The sequence below is a fragment of the Pseudophryne corroboree genome, chromosome 10, assembly GCF_028390025.1.
Source record: "Pseudophryne corroboree isolate aPseCor3 chromosome 10, aPseCor3.hap2, whole genome shotgun sequence".
Taxonomy (NCBI): domain Eukaryota; kingdom Metazoa; phylum Chordata; class Amphibia; order Anura; family Myobatrachidae; genus Pseudophryne; species Pseudophryne corroboree.
The window spans coordinates 325,722,365-325,740,594 of NC_086453.1; the positions used below are offsets into that span (position 1 = coordinate 325,722,365).

An 18,230-nucleotide genomic window follows, 5' to 3' on the forward strand; every position below is an offset into this window, starting at 1 on the left:
ATATTTGTGTTTTACTGCAAGATGGTAAAAAAATAGTGTAGGGAACAGGTTTATTCTGCACTAGCCATAAATAAGGCTAGAGAGGTCACAGTATAATAAAGAATGCATTTACAATCAAATGGACACTGGAATCCACAGGTGTACATTTAGATCAGAATCAAGATTGCAATACCTATAGCAATTATAAAACTGGTTTGTCTATTGTCCAGTAGAGGTTAAAGCTAGGGACCATACATTAACTACTATGAAAAGAGATCACATCCATTGATAAAACATGGTGTAACCCACCCCAGGAAAACTTGTCAATACAACAGAACTTTGGATGAAAAGACATTCCAGATTTTACAATACTATACTTGCTTAAGGCAGTGTGGACACCACACTTTTATGACACCATGCCTCTGTGAACAGGACACGACAGCCCAGTTGAATGTTTGTTTTATTACACCTTGGAATCTGACAAACCTATAATTATATATTCCATTGGAAACTATGAGAATATGATAGTTTGAATTGGTAAAATATGGGATAAAAGGAGCAGCCTTTTTAGTTAGAGGGAGGAGGAGGAAGGAGAAGGAGAGAAGGAAGGAAGTCAGTCAGGAGGAGAAGTCATGGAGAACATGCAGAAGGAATGATTCTTGGGATGGCAATCTTTAACTTGCAAGTATACATTTTATGTTAGCAATTGAAACTGTTTGTGAAACTTATGTCATGTTGTTTTATGTTATATAACGAAGTAAGCATTAGATAAATAATTAGTATATATATTACTACTGTGTATATCTTATTCTGTACGATTTGATCTGCCTGTAAATAACTAATCATATAAAAAGAGCGGTAATATTCAAGCTTGAACTCTCTTTAAGGAATCTTAACTTCATAATTTCATAAGTCATATATATATAAGGACTGCATATATTTATCAGCCAATTAATTTGTAAGCCTGACATAATATATTTGCAGATATATATGATAACGCATATTAATTTAAATATATCCATATATTAATAACCATATGTTATATTAAATATTAATATTCATAAATAAGATTCCATAAATCAATATAGACCAGTGGTTCTCAAACTCGGTCCTCAGGACCCCACACAGTGCATGTTTTGCAGGTAACCCAGTAAGTGCACAGGTGTATTAATTACTCACTGACACGTTTTAAAAGGTCCACAGGTGGAGCTAATTATGTTACTTGTGATTCTGTGAGGAGACCTGCAAAACATGCACTGTGTGGGGTCCTGAGGACCGAGTTTGAGAACCTGTGATATAGACAATGCACTGATAGGTACAGGTGCAGTTATCACACTTTTTTTTAATAAATAGACCCCATTTGCCATTTCGTTAAAGCAGTGATTCTCTATCACGACACTAGCGTTTTCTCAACAGGTCATGTTTTGAGAATTTCTGCCTAAGTAACCAGGCCGGATAATTACTGACCCAGCAAAATAGATGAACTCATCTGTGTTAAAAAAAATCCAGAAAACATGGCGTGTTGGCTGTACTTGAGAACTGAAGATGAGAACCCATGTATTTTATGCATGCAGGACTGACCATTTGTTTTAATGGAGCTGAGCTTATAGTCAATAAGATCAATAGTGCGACTGCAACGATGGATTGGTAGGCAGGGGGGTTTCCGGGTAATCAGAAACCCCCTCTTCGTGCACCACTGTTATCAAACAATTGTTTCCATAAGGCACAATGTAGTTTTGTGACAAGGCATGCAGGGGAACACCCACATCTACCCTCCGACAAACACAACCCCTTGCTACACACATACATCCATGCATGCGCGCACATACACAATTATAATGCAGAGAAATATTGTATGTGTTGATGAGACATGTTTAATATACTGTTTTATAGGGTATGGGTCAGTAGGTCGACCACACTTAGGTCAACAATCATTAGGTCGACCTCTATTGGTCGACATGTAGTAGGTCGACATAGTCAAAAGGTCGACATGTACTAGATCGACATGGGAAAAAGGTCGACATGAGTTTTTTTTTACTTTTTTGGGTGTCGTTTTCTTTGTAAAGTGATGGGGAACCCCAATTAGTGCACCGTGTCCCCTCTCATGGCTCGCTTCGCTCGCCATGCTTCGGGCAAGGTGCCTGGCTCCGCTACCACTGCACTTGGCACAGGTTACTGTTCCCAACTGTAGTCCACGTGGATCGTAAAGTATGAAAAAATTGAAAAATTAAAAAAGTGGAAAACTCATGTCGACCTTTTTCCATGTCGACCTAGTAAATGTTGACCTATTGACCATGTTAACCTAATGACTGTCGACCTTATGACCGTAACCCGTTTTATATGTAAAGATTATTATTAAACATGGACAGAGTCGGACTGGGGCATGAAAGGCCCACCGGGGGAGTGCTGTAGTAGGGGCCCATGCTTAAGGGTGTGACCAGGCTCCATTGAGGGTGTGGCCAGTCACCACAGAGGTCTGGCTAAAGGGCCCTACACACTGGCCGATCCGCCGCTAAACTGCCCGACGGCGGATACGGCCAACGAGTGACCTGGCGGCGGGGGGGCAATGACGGGGGGAGTGACATTTCTTCACTCCCCCCGTCACGCGGCTCCTTTGAAGTGCAGGCAAATATGGACAAGATCGTACATATTGGCCTGCATTCACAGCCGATGGGGGACCAGCGATGAACGAGCACGGGGCCGCGCATCGTTCATCGCTGGAGCCTCCACACTGAAAGATATGAACGAGTTCTCATTCATTTATGAACGAGATCGTTCATATCTTTCAAACAAATCGGCCAGTGTGTAGGGCCTATAACTGTTACAGAGTACATGTTCTGTGCCCCTTGACAAATATATAATAAACCATATTCTTGTGTACAATGTAACATATGTATAATGCACAATACAAGTGCACTAGGGTAGAGTCCGGAACCTGGGGGGTCATTCCGAGTTGATCGCTCGCTGCCGATTTTCGCAGCACAGCGATCAGGTGAAAAAACTGCATTTCTGCGAATGCCCCGCAATGCGCATGTGCGACGTACAGGTACAAAGCTCTTTGTGGTTATGCTCAGGTTCTAGCAAAGTTTTTCTTCGCACTGGTGGCCGCAAGCAGATTGACAGGAAAGGGGCGTTACTGGGTGTCAACTGACCGTTTTCAGGGAGTGTTTGCAAAAATGCAGGCATGTCTGAAAAAACGCAGGCGTGGCTGGGCGTTCGCTGGGCGGGTGTATGACGTCAAATCTGGACAGGAATAGGCTTAAGTGATCGCAAGCGCTGAGTAGGTTCAGAGCTACTCAGAAACTGCACAAACTGGTTTTGCAGAACTCGGCTGCACATGCGTTCGCACTTCTGCTAAGATAAAATACACTCCCCAGTGGGCGGCGGCATAGAGTTTGCACGGCTGCTAAAACTAGCTAGCGAGAGATCAAATCGGAATGACCCCCCTGATCCCAAAAGGAGGAGGAGGGGCCACAGGCAGTGGAGCCCACCCTGTTCCCTGTGGGCTAGTCCGGCTCTGAACATGGATTGGTAATGTGAATACATAAATGAAGCTATGTATTACATGCAGTCTCTCTTGATATAAATAAATATAACTGTCCTTGCAGTACTCTAAGCAGTATAATAAACCAGGTATACATTACGAGTGGTTAATAAGTTATAATAGTAACAAAATGGTCATTACTATATTTTCTTCATTATAATGTAATAAACAGACTCAGTCTATCATGGTTCCTACAAATTCACAGCAGGAATAGAAATCATATTTTTTGGTTATAAAATGTATCAAATGGGCATCAGTATATCTGTGTCACTATTATGATCCCTACTCTTTAGCATAGAGGCCACCGCAAACCACAGAAACTAAAAATACAATAAGGACAAAATGTCATGAGAAGTGCAGGACAACTGTCTGAGCTACAGAAATAAAGATTTTTTGATATTAATACAATTATTAAATATATATACGGGCGAGTCACATGATTACGACCACCAGCTAATAGCCGCCATGTTCAACACGGACAGCAGCTAGACGTTTGCTGAACTGTTGCTTTAGACACACGTCTGGTAGCCCCCAGGTACATTGTGATGGTGGGCTGCTCCACTGTAGCGTGTCGGTCGGCCCTGACGCACCTTCGTAACCGACGTTCACCTCTCACATCAATGGCACGTGGTGCTCTGCAGTTTCCATATAGGTTAGTAGCAATGGTGCCATTTGTCCAGTCACGATACACCTTCACCACAGCAGCACGCAGTCAGGTCACACCCTGCGCTGTGTCAGAAATGCTGCCACCCTTGGCCTGAAAGCCAATAATCATCCCTTTCTGCAACTCGGATAAATCGTCTCTTTTACCCATGACAGGAAGCAGTGATATGTGTGCAGACGGCCTATAGCACACCTTATATACCCACCAAGCCAGCGCACGTCACATGACGTACTTCATAAGCTACGCGCTGCCACCGTCAAATGTAGGAGGTGGTCATAAATATGTGACTCGGCCGTGTAATTCTATTGCAGTCTGTATATACATGTTGCACCTCCTAACATTACATAAATCCTGGGTATATTGGGGGTCATTCAGATCTGATCTGATAAATTTAGCACATCTACTGTACGATCAGTTACTCTGACATGTGGGAGGGACGCCCAGCACAGGGCTAGTCCGCCCCGCATGTCAGGTCCTACCTCCCGCCCCCACAGAGGTACAAAAGCATTGCACAGCGGTGATACTTTTGTACCTGGTGAGTAACTCCCTACCAGCGCAGCTCCTGCGCGCTGGAAGGCCGCTACTTGCCGCGTCCCGGGTCACAGAGGCTGTCTGTGACATCACGCAGCCGCCACGGCCCGCCCTGCCAACGGTCCGGACACACCTCCGTTGTCCGGACAGCGCTCCACCAACGGCGTTCTAACCCCGTTGGCACACCCCCTCCATCCCTGCGACCGCCTCTGCCTGTCAACCTAATTGGTTGTTTTAAGCAGCACCAGGATTTTTCTTCGCACCAGAGTACATATATATTACACTGGTCATGAGAATCATAAATGAAGAACAAATGTTGAATAGTTGGGACACGGCCGGATCTAGGGGGGGAGGTGAAGGGGACGACCGCCCCCCCTAACACAGTCATAGCCACGCCCACTTTTGAGCAGAAGAGAGCTCTCCGGGGAGAGCCTGAGGCAGAACGATGTGCTGCAGCTTATACCACAGAGCACAGATGAGCCAGGAGAGCAAGGGTTAGAGAGCATTTGCCCCTCACTTGCTGATGTGTGGGTACTAGGGCTAATAAATACAATCACCCCATAGCACAGTCACTTGTACATAGAACAATCACAAAGCTCAATCTCAGTCTCACTCAAAAAGTTCAGTCAGAATTGAGAGAGGAGGAGTTAGGATTGCAGATGGGAGGAGTTGGGACTGTAGAGGGAGGAGTCAAGATTAAACAGTAAACCGCCCCCCCCTAAAGAAAAGTCTAGATCCGTTCCTGAGTTGGGAGTTTGTATATACAATGGTTTGTCCAGTCTGTACAGAGACACAGTACATGTAACAGGGTGCTAGCACTTTGAATGATAAACTCCCTTTAAGCTGCTGTATGTGTATCTCTCTGTTGGTGATGAGAAGCAGACGGAACTGCAGCAGTGAGAAATCTGAGTCCTCATTTAAATGTAACGTGGAGCATAAAAATAAAATGGATAATGGCATGTAACATGCCAGTCACTGGGAAGGAATGGGAATCTGATCCTCGGGAACGCATAGTGCCAGTGTGACCAGCCAGTGCACTTCCTGTCACCGTGGCGTATACCCAGTGAGTCACGCTCTCACAGATCTCGTTTCCCTGTACAGAGGAGGAGTGGGAGACAGTAAAACCACCAACACTCCCCCGTATGTCCTTATTTCTTCTGTGAGGCGATTCATGCACAGAAAATGCCACCCTCATTTCATGAATGGGTCTTAAAGGGGCAATATGGGTTTGTTTAGCTGCAGTGGGGTCAGTATTGGAGGTAAACAAGGACACTGATTTAGGGATACAAACTGAAGGAGGCATCTGACTCACTGGTCAGCCTGCTGTAACATTCCATGGGTCTGTTCCAGGGAAACGCGCTTCCAGGGATGTTCAGCTGCTGAGCTGGTGCCTATAAGCAGGTCCCGTTAGATATTGCATCAGAAACTCTTCGAGCATTTCAATCCCAATCGTGTTTACTACATTTGATTTTCATATTTTTAAGCATTTATAATTCGGCTTTACAATCATTCTTGCATTTATAAATCCTAAGCAAAAAATATTTCCCAAGAATTGCATCTTACACGCAGACCGTAATATTGTGCAGTTGGTCACTACTGTATAGGGACATAGATGTAAAATCTGGTACTCTCCCTATGCACACCTCTGTTCCACATTTATGTGTTTGGGGATCTGCATTCTACACGCAGAATCACACAATAATTCATTGCATGTGGGATAGTTTATAACATGATCCTTAAGTGACAAGAATACACGTACACAAAGTTTCAGTGATTCTGAATTTTCTGCTGCAAACGGCCTATGACAAGATTCTTGTAAGGGAAATGTGATGTCAATAATTAATTATCTAAGCATTTTTTGGGGGAAGAGTATAATGGAAATTTTTACAAAATAGACAGCTAGAGCCTCTTAAAATTAGACTAAAGATTGTAATTTAATGTCAAATATTAATATTCCATCTAATAATAATAATAATAATAATAATAATTCATATATGGTGCAGTAATTGGCAAAAATGCCCACATCTGTTTACATGGGTTCGGTATGAAATACCATTTGTTTGGATGCCGGCGGTCACATGACCAACACCGGCATCCAGAGATTGAAGATCCCAACGTTACAGGGGGTAAGTATTTTTACCTCCTCGCCTTCCCCTACAGTAACCCTAACCCTCCGAGGGTGGCGGCTAGGGATAACCGTCGGGGGGGTTGACTATGGCTACCCCCCCAGTGCCTAACCCTAAATCTCCCCCTATATTAGCTACTGAATGTTCTTGTTTAAACACAACAAATATGCTTAAACCGGTATCAGCATGATAGGTCAACCACTAATGGTCGACATGCATTAGGTTGAAATGGTCATTAGGTCGACAATGCTTATGGTCGACAGGTACAAAAGGTTGACAGGTTCAAATGGTCAACACCCATATGGTTGACACAACTTCTGAAGAGGGGGGTCGACTTATTCATACTTTACCATCCACGTGGACTACGATTGGGAATAGTTACCTGAATCCTTACCCAAAGCATGCGAGGGGACGCTGTACACTAATAGGGGGTCCATGTGCTATGACGGTGAAAACACCAAAAGAATGAAAAAATGTTGTGTAGACCATTTGTCATGTCAACCTTTTCCAGTGTCGACCTTTGGTCCCTGTTGACCGTTATTTCAGAGCCAACTTCTAGACTATGCCGACAATTCACAAGTCAACCTTTTTCATCATGTCAACCAACAGTAGTAAACCTAATGACTGTCGACCTAATTAGGGTTGACCCTGTGATCCATACCCACTTAAACCTGAATGTATAAGCAAGTCAGGAAATGATTTTCAGATGGGCTCCCATTTACTAAGCCTTGGAAGGAGATAAAGTTGCTGGTGATAAAGTACCAGCCACTCGTCTCCTGTAATTTTTCAAACACAGCCTGTGACTTGTCAGTTAGGAGCTGATTGGCTGGTTCTTTATCTGCAACGACTTTATCTCCATCCAAGGCTTAACTACATAGACCCCTAAATCATGATCAAAAGGGGTATACAACCCATGGAATCCCAGTATACCAGGGGGTCTGTGTCTACATTAGCATTATCTGGTTCCACCCATTGTACTTGTAATACAGCATAGTAAAATTGATAGAGCTGCGTTCATTCAACCTTTCAGTTTGTAAATTGATCTGGTAGTAGAGCAAGGGGAAATGGGGACGCGGTTACAATCCTGACAATCGAGATCCCGATGCGGAAGATTCCGGCGCTGGAATCCTGACACGTGATGGAATGCCGATGCTAAAATCCTGAAATGGGACAGGACACTAATGCTGGAATCCCAACTGTCAGGATACCAATTGCAGAGACAGCTGGGCGGGTAAGTACTATGGTGGGGATGGTGGGGGGGTTAAATTTAGGCAACCCCTGGGAGACTTAGGGTTGTGGTGTGGGGAGGGGAAGGGGAGAGGGTTAGGTTTAGGGTGCGGGGAGGGGGGGTAGGGCACCACCAGGGAGGGGTTAGGGTGCGGGGATGGTTAGGTTTAGGGTGCGGGGAACTGGCAATGCTTGAGGCCGGGCTGGGACTGGCTATGCTGGACCAGATAATGCTAGAAACCGTAATGCTGCAAGGTAGATCAGAGCAGGATTGCATAAACCAGACTGTAGCTGGAATTCCTGGAGACAGTGGTACTGTGCAGCAGGTTAAAGCTGGCATTGGACTAGTAATGTAGTAGTTTCAGTACACTTGAAGACTGAGTCAGTGTATTGCGTGTATGTACTGTGGTAGGAAGCTGAGAAAATGCACACACAATAATAATTGCTGCAGGAGAATGCTGGAGATATCAGTAACACTATGTGCTAGCAGCACAGAACTGAGATGATAATATCCTTTAGAATAAGCATTCAGACGTAGGCTGGAACTTGCACAAAAAGCAGATAGATAACTTGCTTGCAGGAATATGTGAGGTTATCTGTATACTGAGACTCACGAGATCTGCAGGAAATGAAGGGTGCACAATTCCAACGGCAGAATCCAGTTACTTAGAGAATCTCGCGGGTGGAATCACAATCAGGAGAGAGTAACAGCAGAATTTAGATGCAGGCATATAAACAAGGCTGTTGATTTCAGGAGCAGATTTCAAAAGAACTAATAACTTGAGAACACTGGAGAGAATTGTACGTAATTAGTAAAGTGCAGCTGGAAGAAAAACTGGCTTGAGAGACAAAAGTAACTGGTAATGGTGGTCATTGCGAGTTGTTCGCTCGCTGCCGATTTTCACAGTGCAGCGATTAAGTAAAAAAACTGCAAAAATGCGCATGCGCATGGTACGCAGTGTGCTTGCGCTAAGTACTTTCACACAAAACTTTGTAGATTTACACAAGCTCGAGCAACGTTTTTTCATCGCTCGAGTGATCGTAGTGTGATTGATAGAAAGTGGGTGTTTCTGGGCGGAAACTGAACGTTTTCAGGGTGTGTGCTAAAAAACGCAGGCGTGCCAGGTAAAAACACAGAAGTGGCTGGAGAAACGGGGGAGGGGATGGCCAAACGCAAGGCGTGTTTGTGACGTCAAACCAGGAACTAAACGGACTGAGGTGATCACAGTCTAGGAGTAGGTCTGGAGCTACTCAGAAACTGCAGCAAATTATTTAGTAGCAGTTCTGCTAATCTTTTGTTCGCTATTCTGCTAAGCTAAGATACACTCCCAGAGGGTGGCGGCCTAGCGTTTGAAATGCTGCTAAAAGCAGCTAGCGAGCTAACAACTCGGAATGAGGGCCAATATCAGAAACTTGGAATACTGAGCGTAAGCTGATTAAATGCACTGGATGCACAGGAAAAGTCTGTGGCTTGGAAAACTAAAGCAGCGCTGATGCTTTCTGAAAGGAAAACCAGCAATTCTGAGGCACTGTAGTGAAACTAAGATTTGCAGATTTACTGCTAAACAGGAGCCAGGATTTCAGCAATGTGACTTATTGCTCTGGCAGGGAGCTGGAGAACAGGAAAGGGTTATATAGGTGCTGTAGGTCATAGACTGGCTGCCAGAGTCAGCTGAAGTAAGGAAGCACTCTGACTGCAGGAGACGTAGTCAGCTGACAAGATTCAAAATGGCGACATCTACCGTATGCATCAGCTCCACAGAACAAGTACAACTAGAAACCCTGACATGCGGGACAAGCAAGTGATGAATAACTCAGTGCATGAAACAAGTTTTAAAGTCATTTTATGACATTTATGACATTTTCAGAATTCCAGCATTTAGTGGATACCCTAAATAAAATCATAAACTAGCTGAGCGTATGGGTTGGGACAATTAATTTCACTCAGAAGGGGAAAATTTCTAAGAAATGTCTATAGTTTTTTATTTTTCTCCCCGTTATCAGGGTCAAAGGCTTGGACAACTACAGAATATCTGAACTGAAGGTGCGGGAAAAAGATGGGTAGGAGAAAGGAAAGAATTCAGAATAACTGAGTTCTTTTTCTTTAATACTTAGGTGCTGAGCAGGAGGAGAGGATGCTAATGAAATGTTATTATTTATTATTATCTCGAATATTATTATTATTATTATTATTATTAATATTATATACATTTTTTATCTTGGATTCTATTTGGAGAACAAAGTGTTTGTATTTATGGGCCACGTTATATACAAGAACATTAGTGGTATTTACTGTGGCGCTTTTATGATTATTGTGCTTATTGTGATATGGTCCATATCAATAGACTAATGCCACATAGAGAATGTAAATTGCATTGTAGTGTTACTATGTCCACTATATCAAGGATTAAGCTGCATCTTGAGTACACTGCCTATAAAACATGTTAATGTCTATGCTGGGACAGATACTGTATGTCATATCCCTGGGATGTAAATTGTGTAATAGATAATGGTGATAACAATATAAAATGTGAATAGGTATTGAGTAACTGCATGATGAGAGATGTAGTTATACTACACATACAGGATATAACTATGGCGGATGCAGGGAGTGCAGTTATGGGCCTAGAGAGGCCTAGGGGGCCCCTCACCCCTGCACCCAGCTCATATCAGCATCAGTGTTGCTGGGAGAGAGGCTTCTGGCCTTCCTCTGATGTGATGGAGTGAGGAGATGGACAGAGGAGCCACCAGCTGTGGAGGCACCTGCTATAAGGTCAAAGGTTTACACAATAATTAATAGCTCCCAATATTATGTTAAGCGATCTTTTTAGTCCCCAAAAAGTCTAGTATATAATTAGTCATCTAGTTTCCTATCCACCCTCCACTAAATAAAACCTTATATAATTGTACTTTCCTTATACAGGAATAATGTGTACAGACATAGAACACTACACCCCAACATCACCTGACCACTGCATATGATCATAATACAATTCTATTACACTATATACAAACGCATACCTCCCAACTGTCTCTATTTTGGCGGGACAGTCACGTTTTTCTAGGACTGTCCCACCCGTGGGTCGCAGTGTTCCGCGATGAGGGGGGCATTTGCTAAGCAGATCAATGGTGAATAGATACTGTGCACATGCGCACAGCATCTGTTCAATGGGAGAGGGGGACAGGGGGCATGCCAGCAGCTCACAGAGTGCTTGGCATGCCCCCCACTGCCACTGTCCCTCCTCTTAGCTTTCTAAAGTTGGGAGGTATGAAACATAGGACACTACGCCCAAGCATGACCTGACCCCTGCATATGATCATAATACATCTATTACACTCTATACAGACATAGGGACTAACCCCCCCCCCCTCCCCCCTTTCCCAGCATGGCCTGATCACATGACGTGACCATAAAATTATTTAGTGCCCACTTTACCTAAATCCTGGCGTGATGATAATGTTTCCAATTTAAAATTTGGCATTTGTAATGCAATGCTGAAGACAAAAGCAAACATCTGATAGAATCAGAATCAGAATCAGAATCAGCTTTATTGGCCAGGTATACTTACGTATACTAGGAATTTGTCTTCGGTTTGCTATACAACAGCCAAGTAGGTAACAGGTAAGCAGGTGTGTGTGTGTGTGTGTGTGTGTGGGGGGGGGGGGGGGGGGGGGCAAGTAAAGTTACACAGATAGGTATACCGTAGGGACACAAGTGAGTTACATGTACGTCTAGTCAGTCAATGTTCAGGAGTTCAGCAGGCGGACAGCTTGGGGAAAGAAACTTTTGAGGCTTCTAGTGGATCTGGCGGGGACAGCCCTGTAACGCCTGCCTGAAGGAAGCAAGTTAAACATGCTGTGGCCGGGGTGTAGCTGGTCTTTTACTATCTTCATTGCCCGCTTTTTAGCTCTGGACAAGTACAGGTCCTGGACTGAGGGAAGGTCGGCCCCGATGATCTTCTCTGCGGTACTGACCACCTTTTGGAGCCTGCATATGTCCCTCGCGCTGGCGGAGCTGTACCATACGAGTATCGAGGAGCACAGTACCGACTCCACAATCGCGGAGTAGAAGAGGAGCAGGAGCTTCTGTGGGATATTGAACTTCCTTAGTTGCCTGAGGAAGAACAACCTCTGCTGCGCTTTCCCAACAGTGGCGTCAGTGTTGGACCCCCATTTAAGGTCCCTGGAGATTGTGGTCCCTAGAAACTTGAAGGATGTTATAAGCGACACCACAATTTTCCTATGACCCAGTCGATATAAATAACCCATTTAGGGACAAATATTTAAAGCTTCGAATTCTGTAACTACAATAGTTTGTCCGGCATGCAAGCTCTATACATGCAATATGGTGCTAGCACTTTGATAAATTGCTGTACGTGTATCTCTCTGTTGCTGATGAGAAGCAGACGGAACTGCAGCAGTGAGAAATCTGAGTCCTCATTTAAATGTAACATGGAGCATAAAAATAAAATGGATAATGGCATGTAACATGCCAGTCACTGGGGAGAAATGGGAATCTGATCCTCGGGAACGCATAGTGCCAGTGTGACAAGCCAGTGCACTTCCTGTCACCGTGGCGTATACCCAGTGAGTCACGCTCTCACAGATCTCGTTTCCCTGTACAGAGGAGGAGTGGGAGACAGTAAAACCACCAACACTCCCCCGTATGTCCTTATTTCTTCTGTGAGGCGATTCATGCACAGAAAATGCCACCCTCATTTCATGAATGGGTCTTAAAGGGGCAATATGGGTTTGTTTAGTTGCAGTGGGGTCAGTGTTGGAGGTAAACAAGGACACTGATTTAGGGATAACAAACTGAAGGAGGCATCTGACTCACTGGTCAGCCTGCTGTAACATTCCATGGGTCTGTTCCAGGGAATGGAGTTCCAGGGATGTTCAGCTGCTGAGCTGGTGAATATCAGGACATCAATTCACTATATTACAAGCACTTGAAGCACTAACATCCACATCATGTGATCAGGAGTGCTGAGATGGGGCTAGCGGAAGAGGGGCCAGGCCAACCATGTGAACACGCCCCTTTCAGCGGGTAGGAGGCACCACCCAACTTTTCATGCGATCTGTACAAATATTATCTCATACTTTTTATCTTTTTTACGTACTCTCACTTACCTCCCCACAGTGGTGCCTAAAACTAACCCCCCTGCCCCGCAACCTAACCCTCACCCTCCACTGCCCTCACTGCAGATGCCGACTGTCGGTCTCCTGACCCCCTAGTGCCTAACCTCCCCGTGGTGGTGACCCCCACTTGCCACAGCCTAACCCTATCCCCCACCGCCCTCGCTGCAGATGCCGGCTGTCAGTCTACTGACCCTGTCTGAATTTCAGCGTCGGCATTCTGACAGCCGGCATCTTGACTGCATCCCACTCTCTGGAAATATTACATTCATTAATCCTAAATACTTTTATGAAAATATTTCTTCCCAAGCCCTCCATCTAACACGCAGATGATAATATTTTGCAGCTGATCTATAGTGTAAAATGAGGACAGGTCCTTCAAATCTGGTTTTGTCCCTAGGCATTCGTGGAATTTAGAATCTGCTGTTCTCAGTTTGTGGATTTTATGCAGAATTAGAAAATAATTAATAGCACGTGGGACAGTCTATATAATAGGAACATAAAAACACAACGTTGTACTTTTCTGCTGTAGACGCCCAATGACAATATTTGTGTAAAGGGGGGGTGGTATGGGAATAATTGTCACAAGATATTTGGAATCTATATCTAAAAGCAGATGGACCTCATTATAACCAGAGATGGTTTATGGCCGAGGCAACTGTTGCGTTGTTTTTAATGACATCTCTTAATGCTAATTAATTCTGTTTGTGTTTTATTTTCATTATTAAGAGAATAATGGAGCTTCTTTTGCTAGCATATTGGAATAAATATGTCTTCAGTCAATGGGCATTAAATGGGCAAAAATGCAAAACAAAAAATTAACAAAAAGATTTACAAAATGTTTTTAAAGTTGCGCTTTTACTAAATTAGCCCAAATATTAAACTTGACCCCTAAATGTAATTGAAACGTTTGCCAGAGATAGCAGGCATGAATAATTTTCTTATATTGTAGAATGGGGCCAGAAGCTCTGTTTTGTTTTTTGGTTTTTTTCACCTGTTTATTCCTCTATTTTTTTTATTTTTTTTATTACTGTTTTAGTGTAATGATAACACAGAGGAAAATTTGAGAAGTCAGCGGAGACTACACTGGGCAGGGCCACAACTACGGGGAGGCTAATAAGGGGGCATGCGCCCCGGGTGCAGGATTTGAGGGGGCGCCGAGGAGTTAAAGAGGAGCAGGGTTTTTTGTTTGTTTTTTTACCGGCAGTGCTGTACTGCTCCAGTGAGACACCAGACGGCTCCCATGGCAGCATCTCTGACCCACCTGTCTGCCCGCAGCTGGTTCCGACACTGTGCAGGTGAGCTCCAGTACCTGGGATCTCTCCTATACCAACTACTGTCTTACACTCTCTTCTTTGCCATGCAGTGCAGCGACTAGCGTGTGGTGCACCGTACAAGCCATAGAAGTGAGCTGTTGGTGCTGTGTTTTTCAGCAGGCTATGATCCCGTCTTCCTGCCCAGCACCAACCGATAACAAGCTGCCGGCTACACACCATTGAGAGGACACGCTGCCCCAGGCTTTTGCTTGTTAACAGGTGCAGTCACCGATGTTACAAAAATAAAAGGCTCACTTTGCTAGCTGTCCACTTGACAGTGGAAACTAAAATCCTGTACAACCTCCAACTCTCACCGAGCATCACTACAGCAGCTTTGCGGTGAGTTTAAAGACAGACTTTATTATCGGCACTGTGCTCCTAGTTAGCAGTATCTACCTCCGCTTTGCATCCCAGATGGGGGGATTTGGTGTAGCTTATAGGGGGATGTAGTGTATTGATAGTGGTAGGTAGGTAGTGTACCATATAGGGTATGTAGTGTACTGTAGTAATGTATTGCAGTATATAGGGGAATGTAGTGCACTGATGTGGTGTAGCATATAAGGGGATGTAGTGTAAGTGATTAAGTGTACCCTACAGAGTATGTAGTGTAGTAATGTATTGCAGTATATAGGGGCATGTAGTGCACTGATGTGGTGTAGCAAATAAGGGGATGTAGTGTAGTGATGTAGTGTGCCATATTTGGTATGTAGTGTAGTAATGTATTGAAGTATATAGGGGCATGTAGTGCAATGATGTGGTGTAGCATATGAGAGGCTGTAGTGTAGTGATGTAGTGTACCATGTAGTGTAGTAATGTACTGCAGTATATAGGGGCATGTAGTGTACTGATGTGGTGTAGCATATAAGGGAATGTAATGTAGTGATGTAGTGTAGCATATAGGGTATGTAGTGCAGTGTATAGGGGAATGTAGTGTAGTGATGCAGTGCAGTGTAAAGGAGAAAATAGTGCAATGATGAAGTGTTATGATATAATGCAGTGATATAGTGCAATGTATGGGGACACACAGGGGGCATGTAGTGGAACATGCTGCTGGAGGGCATATGACACTTAGAGCATTCTGGGCAGATAGGGGAATATTGTCTAATCCCCTTTTTTACAAATTTTTTGATAATCTGATTATTTTAGTCTGACAGGGTTTGTTTGTTTACAAGTTTCTTGTATGGGTCTGCACCAGCCAGAAAAAATACAATATGAACTTAAATATAAATATAAAGTAACCAATATATAGAATGTTATCGAATTGATTCTGAACAGTATTTGATTGGCGGTGCTCCCTGGAATTTTGTAGATTAAACTACAATGGAGGAAGAGAAATAAAAAGACAAAAGACCTTTTTTGGGAGCACTCATTTGAGGTATAAATGGTATGTGTGCAAGAGGAAAAACTATGTAGATAAAACTTAACCTTTATTTAGTTCTTGAGTTTAGTTTTACCTGCTGACGTCTCGGCTCGACGTATGTTTCACCATGATTGGGTTGGCTTGGTCACGAGAGCCTCTCTCTGCTGCTCTTCCGTGGCTGGTGGAGCCACGGGAGAGCAGGCACCGCCCATCGCCTAGGCACCGCCATCGCGGCACCGCCCATTCCGGAAGTGGGCGGCCGCGGCTATCACTGAAGCACGGGTGAACTTCGGGGGCACCTGGGAAACCCCGGCAGCACGCGTCTTGGGAGCGGTAACTATACCAACAGGTCCACCAACTGCTGGGGTGCCTCCATGCTCACACTGTTTCATTAAGCAACACAGTGTATTGCGTCCCCCCTCCCCTCCCTGCAAGTCCATTGAACACTTCCTTCCTGGGCAACCATAGATGGAATTTTGGGACACTCTGTGAGACACTGGCTGCACGCGTCCAAGGAGTGATAACCATACCCAAGGGTAACCAACCGCTGGGGCGCTTTGTCATTCACATTACCCATATCAACTACAAGTGTACTGCGTCCCCCCCACCTTCCCCGTCAGTGCATAAGATATTTCCTTTTTTTTATTTTTTTATTAATCCAACACATATATATTGAAGATATCGATGGACACATTTTCCACAAACGTTAGATGACATAACTCAGGGTGATATACCCACTTTTCATTACTGTATATCCTAAAACCTGAGAAACAGAGCTACAAACCAGCTCTATTATCTATTATTAATGTCATCTCCCAGTTATTTATAACAAAATTTTGATTTATATTTACTTATTTCCAAGCTCTAAATGAATAAAACATCTTTGCTATGGATTGTGACCTGATCAAGAATGCGAGCCAGCCTTGAGCTCCAACACTTTGTGATTTGTTTTCAACTGCTTTCAGCAACAGTGGTTCCCTCATATGAGGCCTTCTTGTATTGGGTTTTTTGTTCTGTTACAAAACACTGGAGCCAGCCTTGAGCTCAGTGTTCATGAATTTGGTATATTCTCTTCTTCCTGCTCCAGGATCAGATATTACATATCATATATCATCCTGTTGACTGAGAAATTTGGCTAAATAAACGTCTTTGATAGACACCTGACATTTTGACCTGGCACTGGGATCAGTAATCACATGTCACATACTAGTTGGCTGATTGAGAAATTTGGCTAATGAACATCTCTGGCAGTTGATTTGACATTCTGACTTGGTTCCAAGATCAGTAATCACATGGCACATACTACACTATTACTCTGCTTAGTGAGAGATTTGGCCAATGAATGTCTGTAGGAGATATTTGACATCTAGCGTCTTCATGAGAGAATTTTTTTTTGTTGTATTTCATACATTTTTTTGAATATATAGGGGGAGATTCAAATGTTTGAAGTGTCAGTTGGGAGTCTGTTTTTTCCTATCTAATAGACAGGGAAAAACAGACACCCAACCGACTTTTAAAACATTTGAATTCCACCCATAGTGTCTATCTCCAATTAATGAGTTGCTTTTCTTCTCGATTCCACAGTAAGCTGACTCCTACTATTCTGCAAATTCACACTCTCTCATCTGGTTGACAGTTACTCTGGCTTAAGCATTACGCTCTAGCCAGTGAACAAATCAACTCTCACAACAGACAGCAGAAGTGTATTATCTTACACTCTCTCATCTGGAAAAACATGGCTTGGTTTTTTTTTTTACAAGGCCTGACCCTTGTTTAGTACAGAAAGCAGAAGTGGCTCTCCTTAGTTTTCTCTCCTGTAACAACTGCCCACGGCCATACTATCCTGAATACGCCCAATCCTGTCTGATCTCGGAAGCTAAGCAGGTATGCCTGGTCAGTACTTGGAAGGGAAACCGCCTGGGAATACCAGGCGCTGTGGGCCATTTTTTCTAGGAGCCTACTACTTCTTCTTTACTGTCTTTCAGCCCATTCTGAGGCTCCATTTCCAGGAGTGTTAAAATCTGCTTAATAACAAGAATTATGAAAGTTATATCCTAATGCACTCAGTGATACCTTGGATACCTTAAATTATATATATATATATATATATATATATATATATATGTATAGGAATCCTGTATACTTTTTCCTTTGATATTTTCACCTCTTATTTTATCTTGAACCTTATTTGTTAAAAAGCCAATAAAAGTTTTTAAATACCACAATTAATTGTGTCTACTGATCACTATTATCAGTATCTTACTCAAGAACTAAATAAAGGTTAAGTTTTATCTACATCGTTTTTCCTCTTACACACATACCATTTATACCTCAAATGAGTGCTTCC

The 18,230-nt window shown here is 43.5% G+C and overlaps 1 pseudogene; it reads left to right on the forward strand.

Moving 5' to 3' along the window:
• The first annotated feature begins 17,708 nt into the window (after positions 1 to 17,708).
• LOC134968111 (5S ribosomal RNA) lies at positions 17,709 to 17,825 on the forward strand (annotated as a pseudogene).
• Positions 17,826 to 18,230: the final 405 nt, after the last annotated feature.